Source organism: Schistocerca gregaria, chromosome 5, assembly GCF_023897955.1.
Source record: "Schistocerca gregaria isolate iqSchGreg1 chromosome 5, iqSchGreg1.2, whole genome shotgun sequence".
Classification (NCBI taxonomy): Eukaryota; Metazoa; Arthropoda; class Insecta; order Orthoptera; family Acrididae; genus Schistocerca; species Schistocerca gregaria.
In genome coordinates, this window is record NC_064924.1 from 455,031,161 (window position 1) to 455,058,627 (window position 27,467).

Below are 27,467 nucleotides of genomic sequence, written 5' to 3' on the forward strand. Positions count from 1 at the left end.
TGATAATTTTAATGGCTATCGAGTGCTGAGTGTTGTTATTGTTACTCACAAAAATTATTGAGGCCAGGCGAATTAACGTGTACATTTTAAACAGTAAATAATGTGCACTGCACTGGCGTCCGGCGACAATCACATTTTGCTTTTGCGGCTCCGCGGCTTAGTTCAGACGCGACCGTTGGCTGCTGCGCACGATGTTTACATGATGTGTGTTCTCAGTGAGGATCGGTGCTGGAGATGCGTATAGAGTTTCTGTGCGCGGGAATCGACTGACACGCTGTCGGTGGCATACCCTCTTGAAGAAAACGGCTTTAATTCGTTCGCGAGGTAAGAGTATACCTTATATCTAGCAGGAATGCTGTTTACTTGTCCTAATGTTCGTTTAGTACGCCACCAGGGTTCGTGATTACACACGATGCACTCATTCTCTACCCTAACGCATCATCGGTCACTGTTTTTCATAGACACACTAGTTTATACAGATTTCCTATCAGTCACATAATCTGCTAATATAATTATGTTTACAAGTCAGATGCTTTTATAAAGCTCTCATTACCATTTTTTCAGCTTTTTAAAACACGCGTTAGACTCTGGGTTTAGTATTCACATATCTTGAAGTTAGTATTTCAAGTAACTACATACACGTAGGTCAGGCCAGAGAAAAGTCACCACGTAAATTGCGCGAGCGCAGAATAGCAGTGTACTTACTGTTAAAAACGATTCAATTACAAAATTGCTCATGAAAAAGCAGTAGAGGAAAGAACCTCTAACTAAAAGTTTCGCACCAGCATTATACTACTAATCAATCATGTTGCTTAGCCGTGTTTGTGTACTACTGACGCTAATCTTGTAAATATACTAATGCATTACGTACACGCGTGTAATCGTGTTGTTCAGATGGTACATGGTACACATGGAGTGTATCTGTGTAAATGTTTCTAAATGATTGATTGGGACGTTGTCCTCTGGTATTTCGCTGTTTAGCTGCTTTTATCAGTTCATTATTAACAGCTAATCTCCTCACAAAGTACCTGTTGTAGTATTAAAATGCGTAAACATATGAAGCGTTTAGCATCATGTAAGTCTGTGGTACACCTTCACACACACAGAAAAAAACCTTACGCCTGTACAGGTGAAAAATTTGTCATTACAAGAAACATAGAAATGTGAGTTGGTGCTACTGCATATCTTTTTCAAATCAATGCATGTGTGTATGTATGCAAACAGATAAATAAAATTCCAGATAGTGTAGATCTTGGGTCACTGATACATAGGCGTGTTGCAAATTTAATGCTTATTCTAAAACGAAGTAGGGATACGTGATGTTTCATGAGTGTAATTCATTCGGCGCTCAGCACGACGAATATTCTCGTAGCTAGTACCTACCTTTCATATCGTTTTTGTACTGGTTTTGTGAGCGTTGAAACCTCTACAGATTTTAGGTGTAAACCATGAATCTTACTGATTCTGGGATGTGTGAACAAATAACAACTTGGGTGTAAACGCTTGTGATGACATCTAGTTCTTCATAAAGTAGTGTCCACTCGCTGTTTTTTCGTTTGAGCTCTGGCGATTTCCGGTGAGTTTTAAGTAAAACATAATTTGCGACTTCATAATTTTGCGTGTTTCTGAGGTGCTCATACGGCAATTTTCTGAGAAGTACCTGCCATTTGAATGCGATTAACAAGGATCTTACCTTTCCTTCTTAGGATTCCGGTTTTCTTGGAAATTTCAGAAGAGGGGTCTACCCATTCGTTGTTTTCTCTGACATTCGACATAGTCTGCAGGAGTATATTGTGTGTCATAAGGTGGAAGATGCTTCACTACCTGCTCAAACAAATTCAAGATACTGTACTCAACGTGTGTGCCGGTTGTAGGTGTAAGTGCGTATGAACCTGTTGAATCCGCGACACACCCTTTCACACGGATTTCCTTGCGGGGAAACCGTGATATTAAAATTACTTGTATGCCATTATCTTGCAAATATTCTAAGTTTATAGCCAGTGAAGTAAGATGCGTTGGCTGTGAGCAGTGATTTGAGTTTTCGTACTGCGGGATTGTACCCATCGTTTGATATTCTTTTGATTATTACTGCTATCATAGCAGACTTCGCAGGATACAGCTCTGCAAACTTGGAAAAATGTCCTATAATCCAATAACATATTTCATACCTCCACGGGCTGCCGATATGGACCAGTAATATCAAGGGCTACAGTTTGGAGTGGTTTACTGGGCAAAATAGAGAGAAACTCTGATTAGTTTTGTTGATGGATTTTGCTTTCTGACAGATGACAGAGGTGCTTAGTAATCGATGTACTTTTCGTCGCGTATGGGTGAAGCAACAAAATAAGTTTCCTTACCCACTTTGATTTATCGTTATGTCCCCAGGTATGATGCATGTACCAAATAATGTCATCTACACTTTCAGATGGAATATGTATGCACGAAGTGTCTGTATTAGGATGCCTCCTGTAGAACAGCACGTCGTTGTATTACATTACATGACATTATATTACTCCTTGTTTTATAGATCATGAATACGACATTTCGTAATGATGTGGAACGTGTCACTTTAACATAATTTTTTTTCATACAAAATTATTTGAGCAGTTATTCCAGCGTCGAGGGACAGCGTAATTTGCTCTACACAGTCCACCCACCGTTCTGGAGTCTGAAGATGGTTCTTAAATAGAATCGAAACTGGCCACTCCAACAAAAAGTTGTGATTTATACTGTTTTAATCTTTAAAACACAAAATTATTAATTAATTTTTTTTACAGTTACTACTTCATATCTAAGAATTCATCTATTGAGTAGGAGGAGTTGTCATTCAGAAATTCTTTTAATTTGCTTTTAAATGTTTGTTCATTCAGGAATTCTTTTAATTTGCTTTTAAATGTTGGTTGGATATCTGTCAGACTTTTAATACTATTTGGCAAATGACCAAAGATTTTTGTGGCAGCATAACTCACCCCTTTCTGTGCCAAAGTGAGATTTAATCTAGAATAGTGAATATCATCCTTTCTTCTAGTGTTGTAGCTATGCACTTCCCTCTTTTTTTGAATTGGGATGGGCTATTAATGACAAATTTCATAAGTGAATATATGTATTGCGAAGGTACTGTGTACATCCCCAGTTCCTTTAAATAAAGGTCTGCAAGGTGATCTTGGGTGGGCTCCAGCTATTATTCTGATTACACGCTTTTATGCAATGAATACTTTCTCTCTTAATGACGAATTGCTCCAAAATATGATGCCATATGAAAGCAGTGAATGAAAATAGGCATAGTAGTCTAATTTACTGATATGTTTATCACCAAAATTTGCAATAACCTAATAGCATAAGTAGCTAAACCTAACCGTTTCAGCAGATCATCGATGTATTTCTTCCAGTTCAATTTCTCATCGATGCACACACCCAGAAATTTTGAGCATTCTACCTGAGCGACAGACTTCCGTCCATAGTCTATATTTATCAATGGTGTTATGCCATTTACTGTACAAAATTGGTAAACTGTGTTGTAGGGTGTAATATTCTTTAAAACTGCGTGCGTTATCCTGTTTTAACTGTGTTCTCACCTTGTGCAAACGTGGATCTCCTCCTCCTCGTAGTTCTGTCATGTTTTGCATTTGTCAATGTAAAGTGTTTGTCTTTTATGAGTATATGCGATATAGTCCGTTACTTGTTCTAATGTTTCTGCATTTTCGGTAAGACCTTGTGGCTGTGTAGATGATGTGTCAGCTACAGTTTTCTGTTTTCCTGCTATATAAATTACATCAAATAAATATTATTTCAAAACCAATGCCCAACACGCTGAAGGCGAGTGTATTAATTTGCACATCAGAAAATACAAAGCTTGCCGATCAGCACCTTTGCTTTTGACACAAATGGAGTAATCAAACTTTTTTGAATGCCCACACAATTGCTATTGTTTCTAATTCTGTCGCTAAATAAGAAAGCTGGCATTCAATGTTCTGCTTGCAAAGCTGGACATTTTTACTTTGGGCTTACCCTTTTCTTGATCAATTTGAAACATACGTGAGCCCAAACTTGTGTATGAGGCATCTGTAACGACACAGTCTTTTTCCATATCAGGATGACACAAGATGTCTGAAATAACTAACGCTTCTTCAATTGCGTTAAAGTCATTGGTGCATTACTGTGTTCAAAACCATAAAGCGCTCTTCTTACGTAAACCTAGAAATGCTGTACTATTTAAAAATTGGTCTGGAACGAAACATCGGAAGAATGAGTAGACACCATAAAAAGCTTTTAACTTCTTCTTGGCGTTTGGATATGGGAAATTCATGGTTGCACTAATTTTATCAGTTTCTATTCGTACACTTAGGTATTTGTAAATTTATTGTTACTCCGCTTGTGAAAATTTCTCTTATGTTCTCTTTAGAATGTGTAAGAGTTCTTCCCAAGTATTGGTTGCTATAAGAATGTCGTCAGTCTCAGTGCTAAACTTTCTAACAGTTCTGGTCCCAGTACTGTGTGTATGGCAGTGATAAACACTCCAGAACTGAGATTACTTCCGAAATGTAGCTCGCAAAACTGATGCCTTTTACCACCATAAATAAAGCCCGTATGCCTCCCAAATTTTGGCGTTAGTTTAACATGCCAATGTGGACATTGTTTAAATCAATGCCTGTAAGGTATTTGACACCAAGTGTTTCAATAACACTTGGGCTTTCGTATAAATACTTGTAAATAATTTAGTAATAACATTAACTTGCCATGTCGTTCTTTTGTAATTACTGTAGATTCGGTCACTTTATCGCTTAAAAGTCTGATGCTTCATCCTTTGAGGTGGCTAACGTTATGACTGTCGTCATTGCTGAAGAACTGTATACGATAGCTCTGGTAGTATTTGCAATGATTTCAGACACGTCATTGCGCGTTGAGGAACGTTTCCCTAAGGAGAAATCAATTATAGCGTCTTCCTCTCTGAGAAAATCTACCCCTATCAGGCAATCAGTAACTAAATTATCAATGATAAAAATTTCCGTCTGAACCCCACGTGACTTAACACCAACTACACTCACCATTCAGCATTTCTGGGCAGGGAAATACGGAAAAGGGCCTAGTTCCCTCATCTTCTTATACAAATTGTATCATACAACACATACTACTGTCCCCATATCGATACCATTGTGCTTGGTACACCACCCACAATAGTTATGGCTCGTATCACTTCATTCCATGAGCCACGACATTTCGTTTTTTCTTCCATCCGATCGGCACGAAGATCCATGTTTCCGTTATACTTTAATGATGTGGTGTCACCGCCAGACACAACACTTGCTAGGTGGTAGCCTTTAAAGCGGCCGCGGTCTGGTAGTATACGTCGGACCCGTGTGTCGCCACTATCAGTGATTGCAGACCGAGCGCCGCCACACGGCAGGTCTAGAGAGACTTCCTAGCACTCGCCCCAGTTGTACAACCGATTCACTGCCTACTTAAGTTCTCATTTGCCGAGAAGATAGTTTAGCATAGCCTTCAGCTAAGTCATTTTCTACGACCTAGCAAGGCGCCATTATCAGTTACTATTGATATTGTGAACTATGTACCGTCAAGAGCGACGTTCATCATTAATGGATTAAAGTTAGTATTCCACCAGGTACGTCCGTTGTTTCTAAATTCTAATTTCCTTGTCCTGTTCCAGACCTCACGCCAGCCTGCGTGAGCTAAATCGCGTGCCTCTCGGCCTCCTCTAGTAACACGGCGTTGGCTCTCCTGCCAACCACAACAAATAAAAATACAGAATTTATCTTATTACTACCTGGTTCATTACGGTTCATCTAACTAAGTAGTGAAAGGGTTTTGCCTCCGATATGATCCCGGTTAAAACTTGTTGTACTTCGCCAGTTTATTGTGGATTGCTGCATATTGGAATGTAGCATGGCGTTTTGTTTGGTGGTTATTTTTGTTTATGCGTTATCCATGACACTACTAAGTCGCCGTAATGCATGTGGCTGATACCAGCAATTAGTTCTTTCTTTTCTTGCAATCGTACGGGCCGTGAGTTAATTATCATACGACTGCAGAATCATTTAGCAATAAAATTCTTCGAACAGCGTTTATGAGCTGAATAGTTACCTATGTGTGTTTGAACAAAATTCTACGGAACGTGCAAATTTGATTACTGCCCCGGATTACACAATATGTCATTAGTGTGATGGGACAGGGTCTTGTTATGCTTTTTTGTGATGCGTATCACATGACTGATATCACATTCCTGTATAACGTATTACTACAGTGCTTGATTTAAAAATGGTGTTTCGTGTTTGGTAAAACATGACTGAGATTTGTATACACCATGTCGAACGGACTTAAGTGAGAACTTCTACTAAATGTGACAAAATTCAGGTAACATTGCATTATGTTCGTGCGTGATGTGAGATTGTTTGGCCATTTCGGTGCCTTTTTCACGCAATTTTTTTTATTTTTATTACAAAAGTGTCACAATTGACATCCCAGACAAATTTATCTTACAAAAGCCGTTCCCTTGCGTTGTTTGACTAAGGCTACCGAGTCAACATTTTCACTTTCATTGAAAAAATCGCTGTCTACCAATGGCAACACAGAAAATCAGTTTTCAAATTCTTCTGCATTACAATTGTCTGCCAAATCTAGCGTGGTAAATGGTAGAATAGAAAAGTCATTCCTACTGATTTTTGTGTTATGTTCATCCAGTTGTTTCAACATTTGCAAATTGTAATACGAGAGATCATGTTTGGTAGTTTCTCGAAACCTGTAGGTATAGATTGCCTACACTCGATGAGACATCTGTAATTTAGGTTGTGATGTTCAGTGTTACCTCGTCGAACGTTGTCATTTAAGCGAATGCCATCGTTTGATTTCATCTTTGAAAGTGATCACATCAGTTTTCAGAGTGGAGAGTTCAGTACTAAGAGTGGTAATTTTAGTGTTAAGAATGGATATCTTGAGTTGTCTTTAGTTCTCAGAACGAACATCTGAGTTACTAGATTTACAACATTTGTCCCATATTAAGTCTGCTAGAAGCGTATGCTGGAGGGAATGCAAGGTCGGCTGAAGGTCGAACAATTGCATTCGCGATCTGTTAGCTACTAGTGAATGATGGCACATGTTGTTTTACTGTGTTATTTTCGGACGGGATATGGCGAAAACTGGCAGCAGTGTTAATATCTTCGGTATTTACACTCATTTCTGCCTTCTTACTTTCTACGTCTGAAATGAAGTACTAAAATTGGTTTCTGACATTTTCTTTTTTCTGCCAATATTCACCTTAGTTTTCGTCTAACCTCTCTGAATACACTTTATTGTAACAACCATTTGACGTCATGTATCTCTGATTGGCTATCGGTGATGTAATCTGGTGTGCGGTGGACGGAGCATTGCTTATTTAAGCAACAGCTGCATTGCTGTCCTTAGCAGTTCGCGTTCAGCGAATCGTGGCGCCTGTTCCGTCCACCGCCATCAACTACCATCATGGATATAATTTCTTCTTTTATTATTATTTATGTAAGATCTATTTCATATATTACTTCATCCCTCCAATTCTATTGTATGTACATATTTCAGTGGTAGGTCTGAAGATGGTCTGAAGCAGACCGAAATCGGTAACCTCATAAAAAAAGTTGTTTGCGGTTGTTCATGTTCATTTTTAAGTAATGATAACAAAACCCTGATGAATCACAATGAAGCGTTTTTTTAATGAGTGACCTTAATTGACTATGAAAATATTAACACCGCTGCTGAGTAACCACAATACTGGAATACGCCATTACTCTTGAGACGCATCACCGTCCATCTTATACCAACTAAACAGTATGTTGTCAAGTTTGTCATTGGTTAGTGTTACTGTATTGTATTATGTTATTATTACCCCCCCCCCTTTATGACCATGGACCTTGCCGTTGGTGGGGAGGTTTGGGTGCCTCAGCGATACAGATAGCCCTACGGTAGGTGTAACCACAACGGAGGGGTATCTGTTGAGAGGCCAGACAAACGTGTGATTCCTGAAGAGGGGCAACAGTCTGGATGATTGACTGATCTGGCCTTGTAAGACTAACCACAACGGCCTTGCTGTGCTAGTACTGCGAACGGCTGAAAGCAATGGGAAAATATAGCCGTAATTTTTCCCGAGGGCATGCAGCTTTACTGTATGGTTAAATGATGATGGCGTCCTCTGGGTAAAATATTCCGGAGGTAAAATAGTCCCCCATTCGGATCTCCGGGCAGGGATTACTCAGGAGGACGTTGTTATCAGGAGAGAGAAAACTGCGGAACGGAGTGTGGAGTGTCAGATCCCTTAATCGGGCAGGTAGGTTAGAAAATTTAAAAAGGGAAATGGATAGGTTAAAGTTAGATATAGTGGGAATTAGTGAAGTTCGGTGGCAGGAGGAACAAGACTTCTGGTCAGGTGAATACAGGGTTATAAACACAAAATCAAATAGGGGAAATGCAGGAGTAGGTTCAATAATAAGGAAATAGGAATGCGGGTAAGCTACTGCAAACAGCACAGTGGACGCATTATTGTGGCCCACGCCTACCACAGTAGAAAAGTTTATATGTCAACTAAATCCTCAGGATGCACCCGTGGTCTAGGGATAGCATCTTTGATTCATAATCAAAACGTCTTCGGTCCCGGGTTCGATCCCCGCCGCTGCCTAAATTTTGATAAATAATCAGCATTGGCGGCCTTGTCAAAGAGGGCGGAGGAGCGGATAGAGGTTCAGGGCACTCTCTTGTCCTAGGGGTGGGAAATTGCCCCTAAAGGCGGAAGAATCAGCAATGATCAACAACATGAGGATGCAGAAGGCAATGGAAACCACTGCATTAAAGACACGTAACGTGTATCCACAGGACATGTGGCCTGTAGTTGAAGAAGTGTCATGATGATCTCTCCATTGGCAAAAGATTCCGAAATAGTCCCCCATTCGGATCTCTGGGAGGGGACTGCCAAGGGGGAGGTTATCATGAGAAAAAGATTGAATAATCAACGAAAGGATAACGTTCTTCGAGTCAGGGCGTGGAATGTCAGAAGCTTGAACGTGGTAGGGAAACTAGAAAATGTGAAAAGGGAAATGCAAAGGCTCAATCTAGATATAGTAGGGGTCAGTGAAGTGAAGTGGAAGGAAGACAAGGATTTCTGGTCAGATGAGTATCGGGTAATATCAACAGGAGCAGAAAATGGTATAACAGGTGTAGGATTCGTTATGAATAGGAAGGTAGGGCAGAGGTTGTGTTACTGTGAACAGTTCAGTGATCGGGCTGTCCTAATCAGAATCGACAACAGACCAACACCGACAACGATAGTTCAGGTATACATGCCGAAGTCGCAAGCTGAAGATGAACAGATAGAGAAAGTGTATGGGGATATTGAAAGGGTAATGCAGTATGTAAAGGGGGACGAAAATCTAATAGTCATGGGCGACTGGAATGTTGTTGTAGGGGAAGAAGAAAAGGTTACAGGAGAATATGGGCTTGGGACAAGGAATGAAAGAGGAGAAAGACTAATTGAGTTCTGTAACAAGTTTCAGCTAGTAATAGCGAATATCCTGTTCAAGAATCACAAGAGGAGGAGGTATACTTGGAAAAGGCCGGGAGATACGGGAAGATTTCAATTAGATTACATCATGGTCAGACAGAGATTCCGAAATCAAATACTGGATTGTAAGGCGTACCCAGGAGCAGATATAGACTCAGAACACAATATAGTAGTGATGAAGAGTAGGCTGAAGTTCAAGACATTAGTCAGGAAGAATCAATACGCAAAGAAGTGGGTTACGGAAGTTCTAAGGAGTGACGAGATACGTTTGAAGTTCTCTAACTCTATAGATACAGCAATAAGGAATAGCGCAGTAGGCAGTACAGTTGAAGAGGAATGGACATCTCTAAAAAGGGCCATCACAGAAGTTGGGAAGGAAAACATAGGTACAAAGAAGGTAGCTGCGAAGAAACCATGGGTAACAGAAAAAATACTTCAGTTGGTTGATGAAAGGAGGAAGTACAAACATGTTCAGGGAAAATCAGGAATACAGAAATACAAGTCGCTGAGGAATGAAATAAATAGGAAGTGCAGGGAAGCTAAGACGAAATGGCTGCAGGAAAAATGTGAAGACGTCGAAAAAGATATGATTGTCGGAAGGACAGACTCAGCATACAGGAAAGTCAAAACAACCTTTGGTGACATTGAAAGCAATGGTGGTCATATTAAGAGTGCAACGGGAATTCCACTGTTAAATGTGGAGGAGAGAGCAGATAGGTGTAAAGAATACATTGAAAGCCTCTATGAGGGTGAAGATTTGTCTGATGTGATAGAAGAAGAAACAGGAGTCGATTTAGAAGAGATAGGGGATCCAGTATTAGAATCGGAATTTAAAAGAGCTTTGGAGGACTTACGGTCTAATAAGGCAGAAGGGATAGATAACATTCCATCAGAATTTCTAATATCATTAGGGGAAGTGGCAACAAAACGACTATTCACGTTGGTGTGTAGAATATATGAGTCTGGCGACATACCATCTGACTTTCGGAAAAGCATCATCCACACAATTCCGAAGACGGCAAGAGCTGACAAGTGCGAGAATTATCGTACAATCAGCTTAACAGCTCATGCATCGAAGCTGCTTACAAGAATAATATACAGAAGAATGGAAAAGAAAATTGAGAATGCGCTAGGTGACGATCAGTTTGGCTTTAGGAAAAGTAAAGGCACGAGAGAGGCAATTCTGACGTTACGGCTAATAATGGAAGCAAGGCTAAAGAAAAGTCAAGACACGTTCATAGGATTTGTCGACCTGGAAAAAGCGTTCGACAATATAAAATGGTGCAAGCTGTTAAAGATACTGAAAAAAAGTAGGGGTAAGCTATAGGGAGAGACGGGTCATATACAATATGTACAACAACCAAGAGGGAATAATAAGAGTGGACGATCAAGAACGAAGTGCCCGTATTAATAAGGGTGTAAGACAAGGCTGTAGCCTTTCGCCCCTACTCTTAAATCTGTACATCGAGGAAGCAATGATGGAAATAAAAGAAAGGTTCAGGGATGGAATTAAAATACAAGGTGATAGGATATCAATGATACGATTCGCTGATGACATTGCTATCCTGAGTGAAAGTGAAGAAGAATTAAATGATCTGCTGAGTACACAGTATGGTTTGAGAGTAAATCGGAGAAAGACGAAGGTAATGAGAAGTAGTAGAAATGAGAACAGCGAGAAACGTAACGTCAGGATTGATGGTCACGAAGTCAATGAAGTTAAGGAATTCTGCTACCTAGGCAGTGAAATAACCAATGACGGACGGAGCAAGGAAGAGATCAAAAGCAGACTCGCTATGGCAAAAAAAGGCATTTCTGGCCAAGAGAAGTCTACTAATATCAAATACCGGCCTTAGCTTGAGGAAGAAATTTCTGAGGATGTACGTCTGGATTACGGCATTGTATGGTAGTGAAACATGGACTGTGGGAAAACCGGAACAGAAGAGAATCGAAGCATTTGAGATGTGGTGCTATAGACGAATGTTGAAAATCAGGTGGACTGATAAGGTAAGGAATGAGGAGATTCTACGCAGAATCGGAGAGGGGAGGAATGTGTGGAAAACACTGATAAGGAGAAGGGACAGGATGATAGGACATCTGCTAAGACATGAGGGAATGACTTCCATGGTACTAGAGGGAACTGTAGAGGGCAAAAACTGTAGAGGAACGCAGAGATTGGAATACGTCAAGCAAATAATTGAGGACGTAGGTTGCAAGTGCTACTCTGAGACGAAGAGGTTAGCAAAGGAAAGGAATTCGTGGCGGGTCACATCAAACCAATCAGTAGACTGATGACCCAAAAAAAAAGAGCTCCGCAGATAACGAAGAGATTGATGAAATGTATGATGAGGTAAAGGAAATTATTCAGATAGAGAAGGGAGACGAAAATTTAATACTCACGGGCGACTGGAATTCGATAGCAGGAAAAGGAAGAAAAGGCAACGTATTAGGTGAATATTGAATGGGAGTAAGAAATGAAAGATGAAGCCGCCTGGTAGAATTTTGCACAGAGCACAACTTAATCATAGCTAACACTTGGTTCAAGAATCAGAAAAGAAGGTTGTATACATGGAAGAAGCCTGGAGATACTGGAAGATCTCAGATAGATTTTATAATGTAAGGCAGAGATTCAGGAACCAGGATTTAAATTGTAAGACATTTCCAGGGGCAGATGTGGATTCTGACCACAATCTATTGGTTATGAACTGTAGATTAAAACTGAAGAAACTGCAAAAAGGTGGGAATTTAAAGAGATGGGACGTGGATAAACTAAAAGAACCCGAGGTTGTACAGAGTTTCAGGAAGAGCATAAGGGAGCAGTTGACAGGAATGGGGGAAAGAAATACAGTAGAAGAAGAATGGGTAGCTTTGAGGTATGAAGTAGTAGGTAGTAGGTAAAAAGACGAAGGATAGTAGAAATCCTTGGGTAACAGAAGAAATACTGAATTTAATTGATGAAAGGAGAAAATATAAAAATGCAGTAAATGAAGCAGGCAAAAAGGAATACAGACGTCTCAAAAATGAGATAGACAGGAAGTGCAAAATGGCTAAGCAGGGATGGCTAGAGGACAAATGTAAGGATGTAGAGGCTTATCTCACTAGGAGTAAGATAGATACTGCCTACAGGAAAATTAAAGAGACTTTTGGAGATAAGAGAACCACTTGTATGAACATCAAGAGCTCAGATGGAAACCCACTTCTAAGCAAAGAAGAGAAAGCAGAAAGGTGGAAGGAGTATATAGAGGGTCTATATAAGGGCGATGTACTTGAGGACAATATTATTGAAATGGAAGAGGATGTAGATGAAGATCAAGTGGAAGATATGATATTGCATGAAGAGTTAGACAGAGCACTGAAAGACCTGAGTCGTAACAAGGCCCCCGGAGTAGACAACATTCCATTGGAAATACTGACGGCCTTGGGAGAGCCAGTCCTGACAAAACTCTACCATCTGGTGAGGAAGATGTACGAGACAGGCGAAATACCCTCAGACTTTAAGAAGAATATAATAATTCCAATCCCAAAGAAAGCAGGTGTTGACAGATGTGAAAATTACCGAACTATCAATTTAATAAGTCACAGCTGCAAAATACTAACGCGAATTCCTTACAGACGAATGGAAAAACTACTAGAAGGCGACCTCGGGGAAGATCAGTTTGTATTCCGTAGAAATGTTGGAACACGTGAGGCAATACTGACCCTACGACTTATCTTAGAAGCTAGATTAATGAAGGGCAAACCTACGTTTCTAGCATTTGTAGACTTACAGAAAGCTTTTGACAATGTTGACTAGAATACTCTCTTTCAAATTCTGAAGGCGGCAGAGGTAAAATACAGGGAGCGGAAGGCTATTTACAATTTGTACAGAAACCAGTTGGCAGTTATAAGAGTCGAGGGACATGAAAGGGAAGCAGTGGTTGGGAAGGGAGTGAGACAGGGTTGTAGCCTATCCCCGATGTTATTCAATCTGTATATTGAGCAAGCAGTGAAGGAAACAAAAGAAAAATTCGGAGTAGGTATTAAAATTCATGGATAAGAAATAAAAACTTTGAGGTTCGCCGATGACATTGTAATTCTGTCAGAGACAGCAAAGGATCTGGAAGAGCTGCTAAACGGAATGGACAGTGTCCTGAAAGGAGGAGGGTATAAGATGAACATCAACAAAAGCAAAACGAGGATAATGGAATGTAGTCGAATTAAATCGGATGATGCTGCGGAAATTAGATTAGGTAATGAGACGCTTAAAGCAGTAAATGAGTTTTTCTATTTGGGGAGCAAAACAATTCATGATGGTCGAAGTAGAGAGGATATAAAATGTAGACTGGTAATGGCACGGAAAGCGTTTCTAAAGAAGAGAAATTTGTTAGCATCGAGAATAGATTTAAGTGTTAGGAAGTCGTTTCTGAAAGTATTTGTATGGAGTGTAGCCATGTAAGGAAGTGAAACATGGACGATAAATAGTTTGGAAAAGAAGAAAATATAAGCTGCCGAAATGTGATGCTACAGAATAATGCTGAAGATTAGGTTGGTAGATCACGTAACTAATGAGGAGGTATTGAACAGAATTGCAGATTAGAGAAATTTGGCACAACTTGACTAAAAGAAGGGATCGGTTGGTAGGGAATATTTTTGGGCATCTAAGGATCACCAATTTAGTGTTGGAGGGCAGCGTGGAGGGTAAAAATGGCAGAGGGAGACACTAAACAGATTCAGAAGGATGTAGCTTGCAGTAGGTACTGGGAGATGAAGAAGCTTGCACAGGTTAGAGTAGCACGGAGAGCTGCATCATAATGCTGATGTGTTAAAAAAAAAAGAACCATGACGATGGCAGCTTAGCACTCACTACAAAAGCAGCAAAATCTATTAATGAATTCTTTCTTTCATCACATTCTTTCATTCTGGTTCTGGATTTTTTTCGTATTTTTCCGTTATATTTTCTGTTTCTCTCTTTCTGAGCAGTTGAACTTGGTTTACATACACTTGAAATAATACTCAGAACGATCGCTCGATCATGAAAAGGACAAACAATTAGCACAATCAAGAAAGGACAATTACTTACAACAGCCATTATTTAATAATTGTCCTATCACGGTTGCTACTGTAAATTGACTTCCACCGCAGCCACTTCAAACATTTTATAATGTTATTATCAGAATTAATATTGTAATCCCAGACTGGAGTTGGGAGCGGCGCAACAGAGGATGTGGACCGATTGAATTTAGGGAATGACATTTGCTTGTCGAGATTTCATAGTAACTTTATGCTGTATGTTTGATTTGAAGAAAAAAAACAGTCTGACTACTTCTTTGAACGACTGCAGATTTTGAACGTACAACAAGTGACAGTGGGCATTGCAAATTAGTAATAATATAACGTCAATGGCGGATGTGTCACATCGAAGAGCTATGTCTTCCCTGTTAAAAGTGCTGAAAAACAGCCTCATAATAAAATGAATAATGAAATAAACATGTGGACTGTTTAACTGATAATAAAATAGCACTTAAGTAACTCAAAATAAGTTAGTATATTGTGAAATTACGAAATGCTGGTTGGAGTGGTTTTTTTTATTATCTGTTATCAGACACTTATGTGCATATATGAAGTGCCGCGGTACTCCCCTCAAGTTGAATGCCCGATAAACCCTCGCAAGGAACTGAAAAGCCGCATTTTAGGGAATGAGTTTGACACTGCGACATTCAATTTAAAGCTCGGCATTTAGCACAAATTACTCCTGCTCATAACTATTTGTAGCAATGCACCTGACTTACAAAATTAAATTTATTTCTTATCATAAATCTGCATTTATAACATAGTAATATCAGGGATCAAATTGTGCTACTACTTGAAACAAGAAGTTACGTTCATTGAATACTATTTATTCACACCACATAAAAATGGACATTGAACATGACTTAAACAACTGCTGATCACATTAAACGTGAACCATGAGCCCTGTTACAAGAACAAAAATGAATTTAATTGAATTAGTTGCCGTATGTCTGGTTACGAAAAGAGGAAATAGGAGCCAACAGAGCTCCTTCTTATCGTTAGTGAGACACATTTCCCTTCCCGAATAACAATGAATGTGCATTACAGATGTTAACGAAACTGAGGGTATTTGAGGAGAAACCATTGAACAGAAAGAAATTACCCTGAGTCTTGCCACCTGAATTCCCTACCGTGTCGGTGCTGAGTGGTATTTTACCATAGCGCAAGGACGTAGCCAGGATTTTGTCAAAAAGGGGGCTAGTCCGTTTTTGTAAAGACCACCTTGAAAAGCCACAGTTTTTTCTTTTATTCTGAAAACAAATTTATTTAATTATACCCAAATCCACAAATATTTCTATATCTGGCAACATGATAACTTCTCTATTGCCGAACAAATTAAAATACAATCTTCTATGCTAATAAAATCCTTTACGATGAACAATATGTGTTGTCGTTTATGTGACGTTTATTTACAAATAGAGTTGTGACGGTTCGGCCCACAGTTCCAGAGATATTGTGAATAAGATATTTCACATGAGAACATCTTTCCTGTAGTAAAACTTGAAGACATATCGCCGTTATACAGGTGAGCAATCTTTACACACACATACATTGTGTAAAATGATCAGTAGTCGTCTTCCACTGTAAACACCGCTGAACTACGTATATTTTCAAAATCTCACACAAAACAATAAAATTTGCCTGCACGAGAAATAAATAACTATTCTCACAATCAAGGTAAGTACTGCTACAGTACAAAAGTAACGAAAGAATAATTTTTATATAATTGTTTCTACAACTGAAAACATTATAGTTTGAAGGTGGTAATACAACATCTGAAAAAGAATAATAACTACCAAACAAAAGAATGAGTAAAATAATTATGTTTAATATTTTAATAAGTTTAAAGAAATATTAAATAGGCCTACATAATGTCTTATATATCAATTACCTTAACATGTCCGCCTCCGGTAGTTAAGTGGTCAGCGCTACAGAATGTCATTCCTAAGGGCCCGGGTTCGATTCCCGGCTGTGTCGGAGATTTTCTAGGTTCAGGGGCTGGGTGTTGTGTTGTCCTAATCATAATCATTTCCTTCCCATCGACGCACAAGTCGCCGAAGTGGCGTCAAATCGAAAGACTTCCACCCGGCGAACGGTCTACATGACGGGAGGAGCTAGTCACACGACATATTATTTACCTTTACATGATAGCAAGAGGCAAACTATAAAATGAGTTAATCAACTTAGCTAAAAATACACTCCAAGTCAAAAAGAAAACGACTTACCACGAAGGAATTATCCGAATGAGATGAAAATCGGTAAATGTGATGTACATGTATACGCACAAACAAATGATTACAATTTCAGAAAAAAATGGATGATTTATTCAAGAGAAAGAGCTTCACAAATTGAGCAAGTTAATAGTCCACCTCTGGTCCTTATACAAGCAGTTACTTGCCTTGGCATAGGTTGACAGTTGTTGGAAGTCCTCCTGACTGATATTGTGCCAAATTCTGTCTAACTGGTGCGTCATATCGTCAAAATCCCGAGCTGATTGAGAGGCCCTGCCCGTAATGCTCGATCGGTGAGAGATCTGGCGAACTTTCTGGACAACATAGGGTTTGGAAAGCACTAAGACAAGTAGTAGAATCTCTTTGTGCGAGTAGGCATTATCTTGCTGAAATATAAGCCCAGGATGGCTTACCATGAAGGGCAACAAAACGGACACTCCATAGCATCACTCCTGATTGTAAGGCCGCATGGCGTGCGACTGTCAGGCTCGTATCCCACTGCTGTCTAAGGCGTTTCCAGACACGTCTTCACTGGCCATCGGGGCACAGTTCGAAGTGGGGCTCCAAAAACGTCCAGCTTTGCGAAAGAAGCGCCAACACTTTCTGCGCAACCAATCCATCATTTTGCACGACAATGCGCGGCCGCATACAGCGCCAAGCTGTGACTGCTCTGTTCGGTCTATGGGACTGGGAAGTACTGTACCATCCACCATACTCCCCGGAGTTAAGTCCTTGTCACTTTGATTTGATTCGATTCCGAAGGTGAAGGAGCCACTTTGTGACATTCGCTCCAGAACTGTTCCAGAGATTCGACAGGCAGTAGACCACTCCATTCGCACCATCGGCAGAACAGGCTCTGCTAACGGTATACTACGTTGCAAACATGTACCTGTTTTGTATCGGTTGTGAATAAATAGTTGCCACTTTTTAAGTTCCAACCTACGTATTTTACCGAGATAACAGTGAAGTGCCACACTAACAAGACATCAAAGACTGCCTATGAATTCAAAAGGAATCAACTCTTTGTTGATGATGCAAGTATTATAATCAAACACGTCGGAGAAATTTCAGCACTTTGAAATGTAAATATAATTTTCTTAAAAGTTAATAAATGGTTCTCTGCAGATAGACTGTCTCTGAACATGAGTAAACTACCATAACAAATAATGGTTAGGAAAAACCCATAAATGGAACAGATTATTTTAAATTATTACTTTTTTTGAATTGTTAATGAAAGGAATTGGAAGTAAAGTCACGTGTTCACACATTATAAATGTTGGCAGCCCAGCAGCATGCGAGAAGGACAAGTTTTTCTGCTCTCGTAAAGAAAAATCATTCGAATTGTAATAATAATTAGTTTAGTACAGATTAGTCAGTAAATTTGTGTATTCAAACCAAGTAAAGATTCCACTTTGCCGATTACTGGGTAAATTTGTGTGTATTCAAGCTAAGTAAAAGTTCCACTTTTACATATTATTCCAGAGAACGCAAAAAGGTATTGTAGTCGGGTTGTTTTCCAGCAATTTAAGTAGAGCACACCCCCTTCTTTATTTAGTTCGTATTTCCTGAAAGCAGCGTGAATTGTAAGTTACTTGATCGTGAAACTTCGCACTAATATTTTGCATACATACAGTCCCAATAGGATAATTTTTTAAACGTATTTTTTTGTTTATCATTAACTTGATTGACTTACTCCTACTATTATTTTTATCGTAAGTGCAAAGTGCCTGACTCGCCATAGAATCGTTAGTTCTGGAGTTTAGTTTCTTACCTTCTCCTACCCTTCCCCCTGATAGTCGCCTAGGATTTAATAATAATAACAACAATAAAACATATAAAATGTTTTAATACAGTAATAGTGTGCTAATAGACAATATTTTGTGCATCGATTTAGAGTAACACACAAGAATAATACTGTGTATCGTGTGAAGTCGAAGTGTGGATCAGCTGTTGTCAGTATTTCACTTAGCACTGCGGCTGTGAACACGTGTCGACACAATGTGACTATGAGAGCGTATTAATTGGCGGAATGGCGGTTCTCGTTTCCGACTAGAGTCAGCGTTTCTTTTATTTCAAGTGGAGGATTTTTGCCTTTCTGCCTTGCTCTGCTTCACTTCCCGTAGTTTGCTGTTCTACCTGTTGAGCCGTGCGTGGCTCATGTTCCCGTAATCATTTCACACCCTGTTTTAAACGTACTTCCACCTCACTACGTTAATTTAAATTATTGTTGTCACTGACTTGCTGCTTTGCCTGACCGTGAGCGACGGTAGCAGCGCATATCAATACATCCCCTCTCGTAGTATCTGTGCTCTACTGTTATTAGTTCCCGGTCGTTGTCTGTCGTCGTAAGGCAGTTCGGGTTGCGAGCTCGGGTCTGCCAGTCAGTTGGAACGTGTATGGAGCGCATTCCAGACCTGCCAGTCGCAGAGTTGCAATGCGGCACTAGTGCAGTCGCGTTGGAGCAGTGAGGTCTGGCTCGCCCAGCCATTGCCGCCATGCATCACTTGGGTCGGGTCACGGTCTTGATGGATCGTCGGTCGGTCGTGCAAGTGTTTGTTAGGTTGTGTGTGTAGTTGGCGTTATTGCCACTGACGACTATTTTAGATGTTGTCGAGCAGGGAGGATCTCTGTGCGGTGCAGTCGGCTGGGTCTGCTGGCGGTCCGTGCGCAGTGTCGGAGCGTGTGTGGAGCTGTCCGATCGCTACGAGCTTTCGTGGCTCACCGACCCAGGACGCCAAAGTTGAGTGGTGTTTTAAGTTCCCAAGCCACGTCCATTCATGTTGTGTGGTTCGTTTCGGTGGTTCGCTTTTGGAGAGGTTTTCCTGGGAGTATTTGTATTGCTGAAATTTAGCCTCCATGCGGTGGAATTAACTTTATTGTTTGACTACAATTCAAGTGCACCAGTGGAATTTTCTGCCTTGTGGCTGTTAGTGTTCCGGTTACCTGCCCTGGCCACTAACGTAATTTCAGGTAGTATCCTTTCTCACCTGTTATTGCTGTCCAACACGGTGTGTAGTTTTGACAGTTTAATACATATGCATATTTGATTGTGGACAATCACGCCTGTAACATTTTGTGTTTGAAGTCTCATGTACCGATTGGTGGCAAGCAAGCCGTTCGTCAGTCGGTCCGTGGATGTCCCTTGTTTGGGTTCCGACGGATCAAGTGTAGTTGGGCTGACCACCTGTCTCACCTAAGTGAACGAGGGCAGACCAACCCCCTGGAGGCTTCTGAGAGCTGTTGTCTTTACTGTCTTTCTCACCGGTGTTTCATAGTCTGTTTATAATCCACCATAGCCAATGATAAAAGAAAGTTCTTCGTTTTACTTTGTTTTATGTAAGTAAGTTTGAAATCCGGCACATGGATATTTGCTGAAACGTTATTGCCGCTATGTTGCCTTTTCTTTTAGTTCGGTTTCAGCTCCTTAAGGTTTATGGTTATATTTTTTTAAATTTTGGAAAATTAATTGTGGGCCTTCAGCCTTGGAACCTTGTTCTTAAAAGTACCTTTCAAGCTTAAACAATGTGGCTTGGAACCTTTTGCTTAAAATTACCTTTCAAGCTTAAACATTGCGTCCTTCTGCTTTTGAAAAGTTATGGTAATTTATTTTAAAATCTTGAAAATTTTATTGTGTGCCTTCAGCCGTTTGTATTGCATCTTCTTTACGTTTGTCTATCCACACTTACCTTGAGGCTTTCAGTCTAGCTGTGATATATATTGTAATTGTAACTGCCTGTTTTCAGTCACTTGAAATTTATCTTGTGGGTTTTTAAGATTTCTTGTTTGGAGGCCTTCAGCCGTGAAAGATTTGGAGTTTGAAACTCGTTGTTGTAAAAGTTCGGCTATGTGCCGCTATGGTTGTAAATGTGTTATTAAATTACAATAAATTACAATTTTATGGTGAAACTGACCCCAATCTTATTTGGCCCTTTCCACAATCCTAATCACCTGTTCTGCCCAGCGGGTTTAGCGGGCGTCTCACCTGTGAACTCACGAACCGTATCGCCTTCGTTGTTGAGAGAATGTACGGCTAGCCTTTGACTGTGCGCAAATAACTGTCTGGAATGTTCTCTGAAGCAGTTCTGTCAACATGTTCCTCAAGTGAGGAGCTGAAAGTCCTTTGTTCAACATAATTCCTTGCCATCTATAGTCTTTTACTGTCCGAAAATCATATAAGAAACTTGGAAGTTTACAGAGATAAGTATTCTGAAGGCCAATGGCTTGTTGATACAACCGCTCTCTTGTCACTGGCTTTTCGTTTCAGTTGCTCGTAACTGTCACATCCTGGCCTCTTCTCGATGTTTTCCAAATACTTCGTCCTAGGCTGTCCTCTTCCTTTGTTAAGTAAAGATAAAGGTGTTGTTTGATACATGCAAGAATTTTTATTTTTTCCATTTCATTTAATGATCTCTCTTCGTTGACTTCCCTCAAGACTTCAGGTTGATCTTTTTTCCCGTCCAGAACATTTCTGTCATTTTCCAGCATATTTGCATTTCAGCAGCTTCAAGTCCATTCTTTTTCAATTCACTCAGAGGCCAACCTTTCACTTTCGTAGAACATTGTACTCCTTACAAATGATTTTTCTCAAAGGATTTTCTGATATCTGTACATGTTTCCTGGTTAAAATGTTTTTTATTCGTCATAAATATCTGCTTTGCCAGTTCTACCCTTCTCTTCACTCCCATTATGCATCTGTTGTCCTCTGTGATTATACTTCCGAAATAACAAAACTCTTTCACCTGCTCAATTCAGATGTTATCAGTTTTTATATTGGTTTTCATTTCTCCCACACTTTTCTGTGCTACCATTACTTTTGTTTTCCGTTCACTTTTAATTTCCGTAGTTTTAGAGCGTCTGATCGGACTTGCAACATTCTATTCAGTTCTTTCGCGAAGTCTGCAACTACCACGATCTCATCAGCAAATCTGATACAGTGTATCCTTTCACCATTTTCTTGTATTCCTTTTGCGTTCTTCATGATCTGAATAGTTTCCACGGTGAAGAAATTAAACAAATTTTGGATATGGGAGACCCATTCTAAGTCTGCGTTATTGACGTTCATTCTTGTGCTTTGCTTTGATACTGTTGATTATTCATTCTTCTGTCCTTCCACTCAAGTCCTGTTTTTTTCTTAAAGAGTATCTCTCAGCTATCACTGTCAAAAACCTTTCTCTAAGTCACGAGGTAAGGTATTCATATCCATCCTTCTCTCCAATAGCGCACGCAAGACAGAAACTGCTTCTCTTGTTCCTCTGCTTTCTGTAAATATAAACGGGTCTTTTCTAGAATATTTACCTACTTTCCCTTTTATCCTGCTTTTAACTATATTGAGTTCTTTGTAGGCATGTGATAACATGCTAGTGTTCTATAATTTATGTACTCAACTGCCTCTCTGCATTGCGTGAGGTCCCGTGCATGATACCTCTTTCGTGCAAATCATTTACTACTCTGAATTATTGGCCTCGCTGTTTTTACCAAAATTATCCAGCGATTCTGACAGAATTTCTTCAGTGCCAGTTCCTTTTCCTTCTTTATAGACCATATGTACAAATACTGTAAAATGGCTGGGAGAGTCCTGACTCCAACACCGCTCCTCCCTCAAGAGTTAATGGATCCAGGCCTGGTGAATAAATGAAACGTCGGTACAGTTAATCGCATATGAGATTTGAGGGATATTTCTACATCTTGTAGCAGCCGTTTTGTCATTATATTTGTTAATGAGTATGAACTAGTCCGAAAAAACAAACATCAGCTTGTGTATTCAATAGTTCCACACTGACTTCTATTGTCAGGGTGCTCGCCCAATTTCTGTCATCTTTTACTCCAGGAAAACGTATTGATTTACGAGTTGGCTGTGTAAGGCGCAACACAGAGAGACAGAGACAGAGAGAGACAGAGACAGACAGACAGACAGACAGACAGACAGAGAGAGAGACAGAGACAGAGCCAGAGAGAGCCAGAGAGAGAGCCAGAGAGAGAGAGCCAGAGAGAGAGAGCCAGAGAGAGAGAGCCAGAGAGAGAGAGCCAGAGAGAGAGAGCCAGAGAGAGAGAGCCAGAGAGAGAGAGCCAGAGAGAGAGAGCCAGAGAGAGAGAGAGAGCCAGAGAGAGAGAGAGAGCCAGAGAGAGAGAGCCAGAGAGAGAGAGACACAGAGAGAGAGACACAGAGAGAGAGAGACACAGAGAGAGAGAGAGACACAGAGAGAGAGAGAGACACAGAGAGAGAGAGAGACACAGAGAGAGAGAGACACAGAGAGAGAGAGACACAGAGAGAGAGAGAGACACAGAGAGAGAGAGAGAGACAGAGAGAGAGAGACACAGAGAGAGAGAGACACAGAGAGAGAGAGAGACACAGAGAGAGAGAGAGACACAGAGAGAGAGAGACACAGAGAGAGAGAGACACAGAGAGAGAGAGACACAGAGAGAGAGAGACACAGAGAGAGAGAGAGACACAGAGAGAGAGAGACGCAGAGAGAGAGACAGACACAGAGAGAGAGAGACAGAGAGAGAGAGAGACAGAGAGAGAGAGAGAGACAGAGAGAGAGAGAGACAGAGAGAGAGAGAGACAGAGAGAGAGAGAGACAGAGAGAGAGAGAGACAGAGAGAGAGAGAGACAGAGAGAGAGAGAGAGACAGAGAGAGAGAGAGACAGAGAGAGAGAGAGACAGAGAGAGAGACAGAGAGAGAGAGAGACAGAGAGAGAGAGAGACAGAGAGAGAGAGAGACAGAGAGAGAGAGACACAGAGAGAGACACAGAGAGATTGAGACAGAGAGACACACAGAGAGATTGAGACAGAGAGAGGACTGCATAAAGTTATGAAAATGATTATTTCCCACTCAAGTTAGTATTTAGTACATTGAACTAGCAACTTTGTAAATGCATTTATAAATCTCTTTATACTGCGTAAAAGGGATGTTAACGTTAATTTCAATTGGTCCTCTTACCTATTTTGTTCATCCATATGCCTGGTTTATGGTTGGGTGATTAAATATGGATCACTCACTGTTAAATTTTCTTACGTTCATCAAAAGAAAGTAGCCAGCTATTAAGTTGAATTTCTTCCGTAAAATGTATGGTTTAAATACGAAGTAATTTGATTTTATCACAGGGTTCCGTAACTTCGTACTGGATGTACCTCCAAGTACAATACTAAAATAAATCAGTAAACATTTTCTTATTAAATGCTTATGTACATGCAATAAATACACACTCATGTAATTTACCCTTACTACGTTGTTCAATCAAATAATCTACGGTACAATAACCTGCAATATTAGGAAATAACACCGTAAAGTGATTGAAGATGCACATAAAGTGATGTGAAATATTTAGAGCAATATAATCAGATATGTCAGCTATGGAAGTCAAGACAATATCGCTGGGATTCTCACAAAAGTCTGTAAAATTTTATTAGTATTTAGACATATAGTATGATTGAAATTGACATACCTTCATAAATTATAAAGAAAGTGGTAACAGTATGTAGTGAATCCGATCGGATCACATTTAGACGCCGGTAACGTGGTGAATGTTGATAGTATTGTAAAACTTACTAGTTGCATTCGGGAGTCAATAACTGAATTTCACTCGTAAAGGTATTGCAAAAATTTTGGAGGCCCAAACTTGAAAATACTGCCCTTAAAGGAAGCGTGTTAACTCGTGAATTCTGAAGATAACCATTTTTCTTACGTCCGCTTTAGCTTGTCCACTGGCATCTCGTCTGTCACCACAGCTGGACTGATATCCGTTCTAGGATCTATTGTGATGATCAAATCAAAAGTTAAATTGTAATAACATTTTCCGTTATCGGGAGAAGGTACAAGGAAGATATCTTGCAGCACGAAATGCAATTTCATTATAGGGGCAACTACTATACGTACAGGTCGCTTGTTAGAAGTCATAGTTACCAACTTAAGCATACACTTTCCTATCAGAATTTCTCTTATTACAATTTTTCTTTACTAAAACATGTATTTCACAACGAAAAGTTATCATAACGCACTGAAAATATTTCGCAATGCTGAACACAAAAATTATTACATTTGGTTTAAAAAATGTTTAAAATATTTAGCGTATACAAACATCTCTTCTGACTACTCCTAGATTGCTCTGGATCTCTTCCCACAGGACGCTCAAACTGAAAAAATATATGTTTTACTTTAAAGACCGCAAATGAGCAAAAGATCAATATTAACACTGTATCTTGACATCACCGTGTATAGTCCTTTCCATCAGTTTTAGTTCACCAGCAGATCAGCTTACGGAACAGAGACAGGACCGTAACGGCGCAGCATCGTTACGTAATAAATTCTGTGAACACGCCGCTTTGCTCTTCTGACAAGCAGTCTTTAATTAGCAGATAGGACGATCTGTCTTTTCGGTAGCGGCCGCGATGAAAGCGAGAGCTTAGCTCTCGTGCTCACGACCCACCGCCGCCGACGTGACCGGATCTCGATCGGTCCCAGTGGCGCTTTACTGTGTGCCGATGCTGGCATTTCACGAATTTATGGGATGAGTAGCGTCCCCTGCTGACGTTAGCGGCTCACAGAGCTCTGCATTTGACGTTGTGCGCTTCTGTGCCAAACTATTGATTGATGTATTCCTTTGTATGGCTACCACTTTACAAAAGCAACAAGAAAATTCCATCTCACTTTTCTTGAGTATCTGCTGCCTCTCGTCCACCCCCACCACCCCCTCCCGGCTTTAGGTGTGTGGAAGACTAAAACAATAACAAGAAAATGAGTAATCGACAAAATTATTCCCAAATTAAAGAAGGAAATAAATATTTAACAGTGCCACTGTTTCGCAACATATACTCGCATCTGATATGTATACAAATGCACTGACATAAAAAAAATCGCAACTCCAAAAAACAGTCATTATAGAGTAATGAAATTTCGCGAATACATTTGCCTAGGTAACTTATTAAAGTGATTAACATTTGCAAGATCGCAGCTTAATGTGAGCGTGAGATAAGCCACTGAAAATGTGAAATGCTTGTGCATCAAAAACCGGTGTAACCATTAGAATGTTGAACGCATGTATGGTCGTACAGGTACCTGATATCAGATAGTGGAATGGAGTCACAGGCCTGTCGCACTCTATCGCTTGCGCCTTTGTCCCGCATTGTGCGCTGGGTTGGCGTGTTAAAATCGGATTTGGCGTGTTAATGTGAAGGGGTGGCCGGATGCCCTTCTTGCCGCCACTCCGTACCCTCCGGGACGGAAACAGAGTACCCCATTTGTCTGCGTCCAGTGTAAACCGTGGAAAAGTGCGGATGTGTTTCAAATGTCTGTGAGTCCTGTAACTGAGGCGGGACTTGGGGGTCCAGCCCGGAATTCATCTAGAGGGATGGGGAAAACCGCCTAAAAACCACATCTAGGCTGCTGGCACACCGGCCCTCGTCGTTAATCCGGCGGACGGATTCTATCTGGGGCCGGAGCGCCTACCCGAGTCCAGGAAGCAGCGCAATAGCACTGTCGGCTAACCTGGGGGATAGTTACAGGCCTGTCGCACGTCGTCAGTTAATGCTGTAAGTGGATAACGCTGGTGTTGTCGTCTGATGATATCCCATATGTGTTCGATTGGAGAGGGATCTGGTGATCGAGTATGCCAAAGCAACATGTCGACACTCTGTACAGCATGTTGGGTTACAACAGTGGTATGTGGGCGAGCATGTTGGGTTAACATAGCGATATGTGAGCCAGCGTTACTCTGTTGACAAACACCCTCTGGAATGCTGTTCATGAGTGGCAGTACAACAGATTGAATCGCAGAATTGTCGTACAAATTTGCAGTCAGGGTGTGGGACATTCATCAAATGGTTCAAATGGCTCTGAGCACTATGGGACTCAACTGCTGTGGTCATCAGTCCCCTAGAACTTAGAACTACTTAAACCTAACTAACCTAAGGACATCACACACATCCATGCCCGAGGCAGGATTCGAACCTGCGACCGTAGCAGTCGCACGGGGATATTCATCAAAGTTCTCTTCCTGTCATACGAAACCTCACTCCAGGTGTACATCCAGTGTGTCTATCACGCGGACAGGTTGGTTGCAGGCCCCCAACCAGGTTTCATCAGAAAACACAGCAGACTTCCACTCTGCCCTCCAGTGAGATCTCGCTTGACGCCACTGAAGTCAAAAATGGCGGTGATTTGAGGTCAGTGAAACAAAAAAAAAAAAAAAAAACCATGGCGTCTGGCTGAGTTGCCCTTGAAGTAAAAGATTTGTAAAAGTTCGTTGTGTCAACTCAAATGGTTCAAATGGCTCTAAGCACTATGGGACTTGACACCTGAGCTCATCAGACCCCTAGACTTAGAACTACTTAAACCTAACTAACATAAGGACGGCACACACATCCATGACCGAGCAGGATTCGAACCTGCGACCGTAGCAGCTGCGTGGTTCCGGACTGAAGCGCCTAGAACCGCTCGGCCACAGCGGCCGGCTTCATTGTGGCCCCGTGGTGCCATGTGCTGCTGAAATCTGTTGCAGATGCAGTACGATGCGCCAGAGTCATACACCGAATACGATGGTCTTCCCTCTCGGTAGTGCAATGCGGCAGTACATGGAAGCGTTGAAGAAAGAAGAAATGAAGGCAGCTGATGGAACAACCAAAACCATGAACATAAACGAGAAGGAAAAAAAGCATA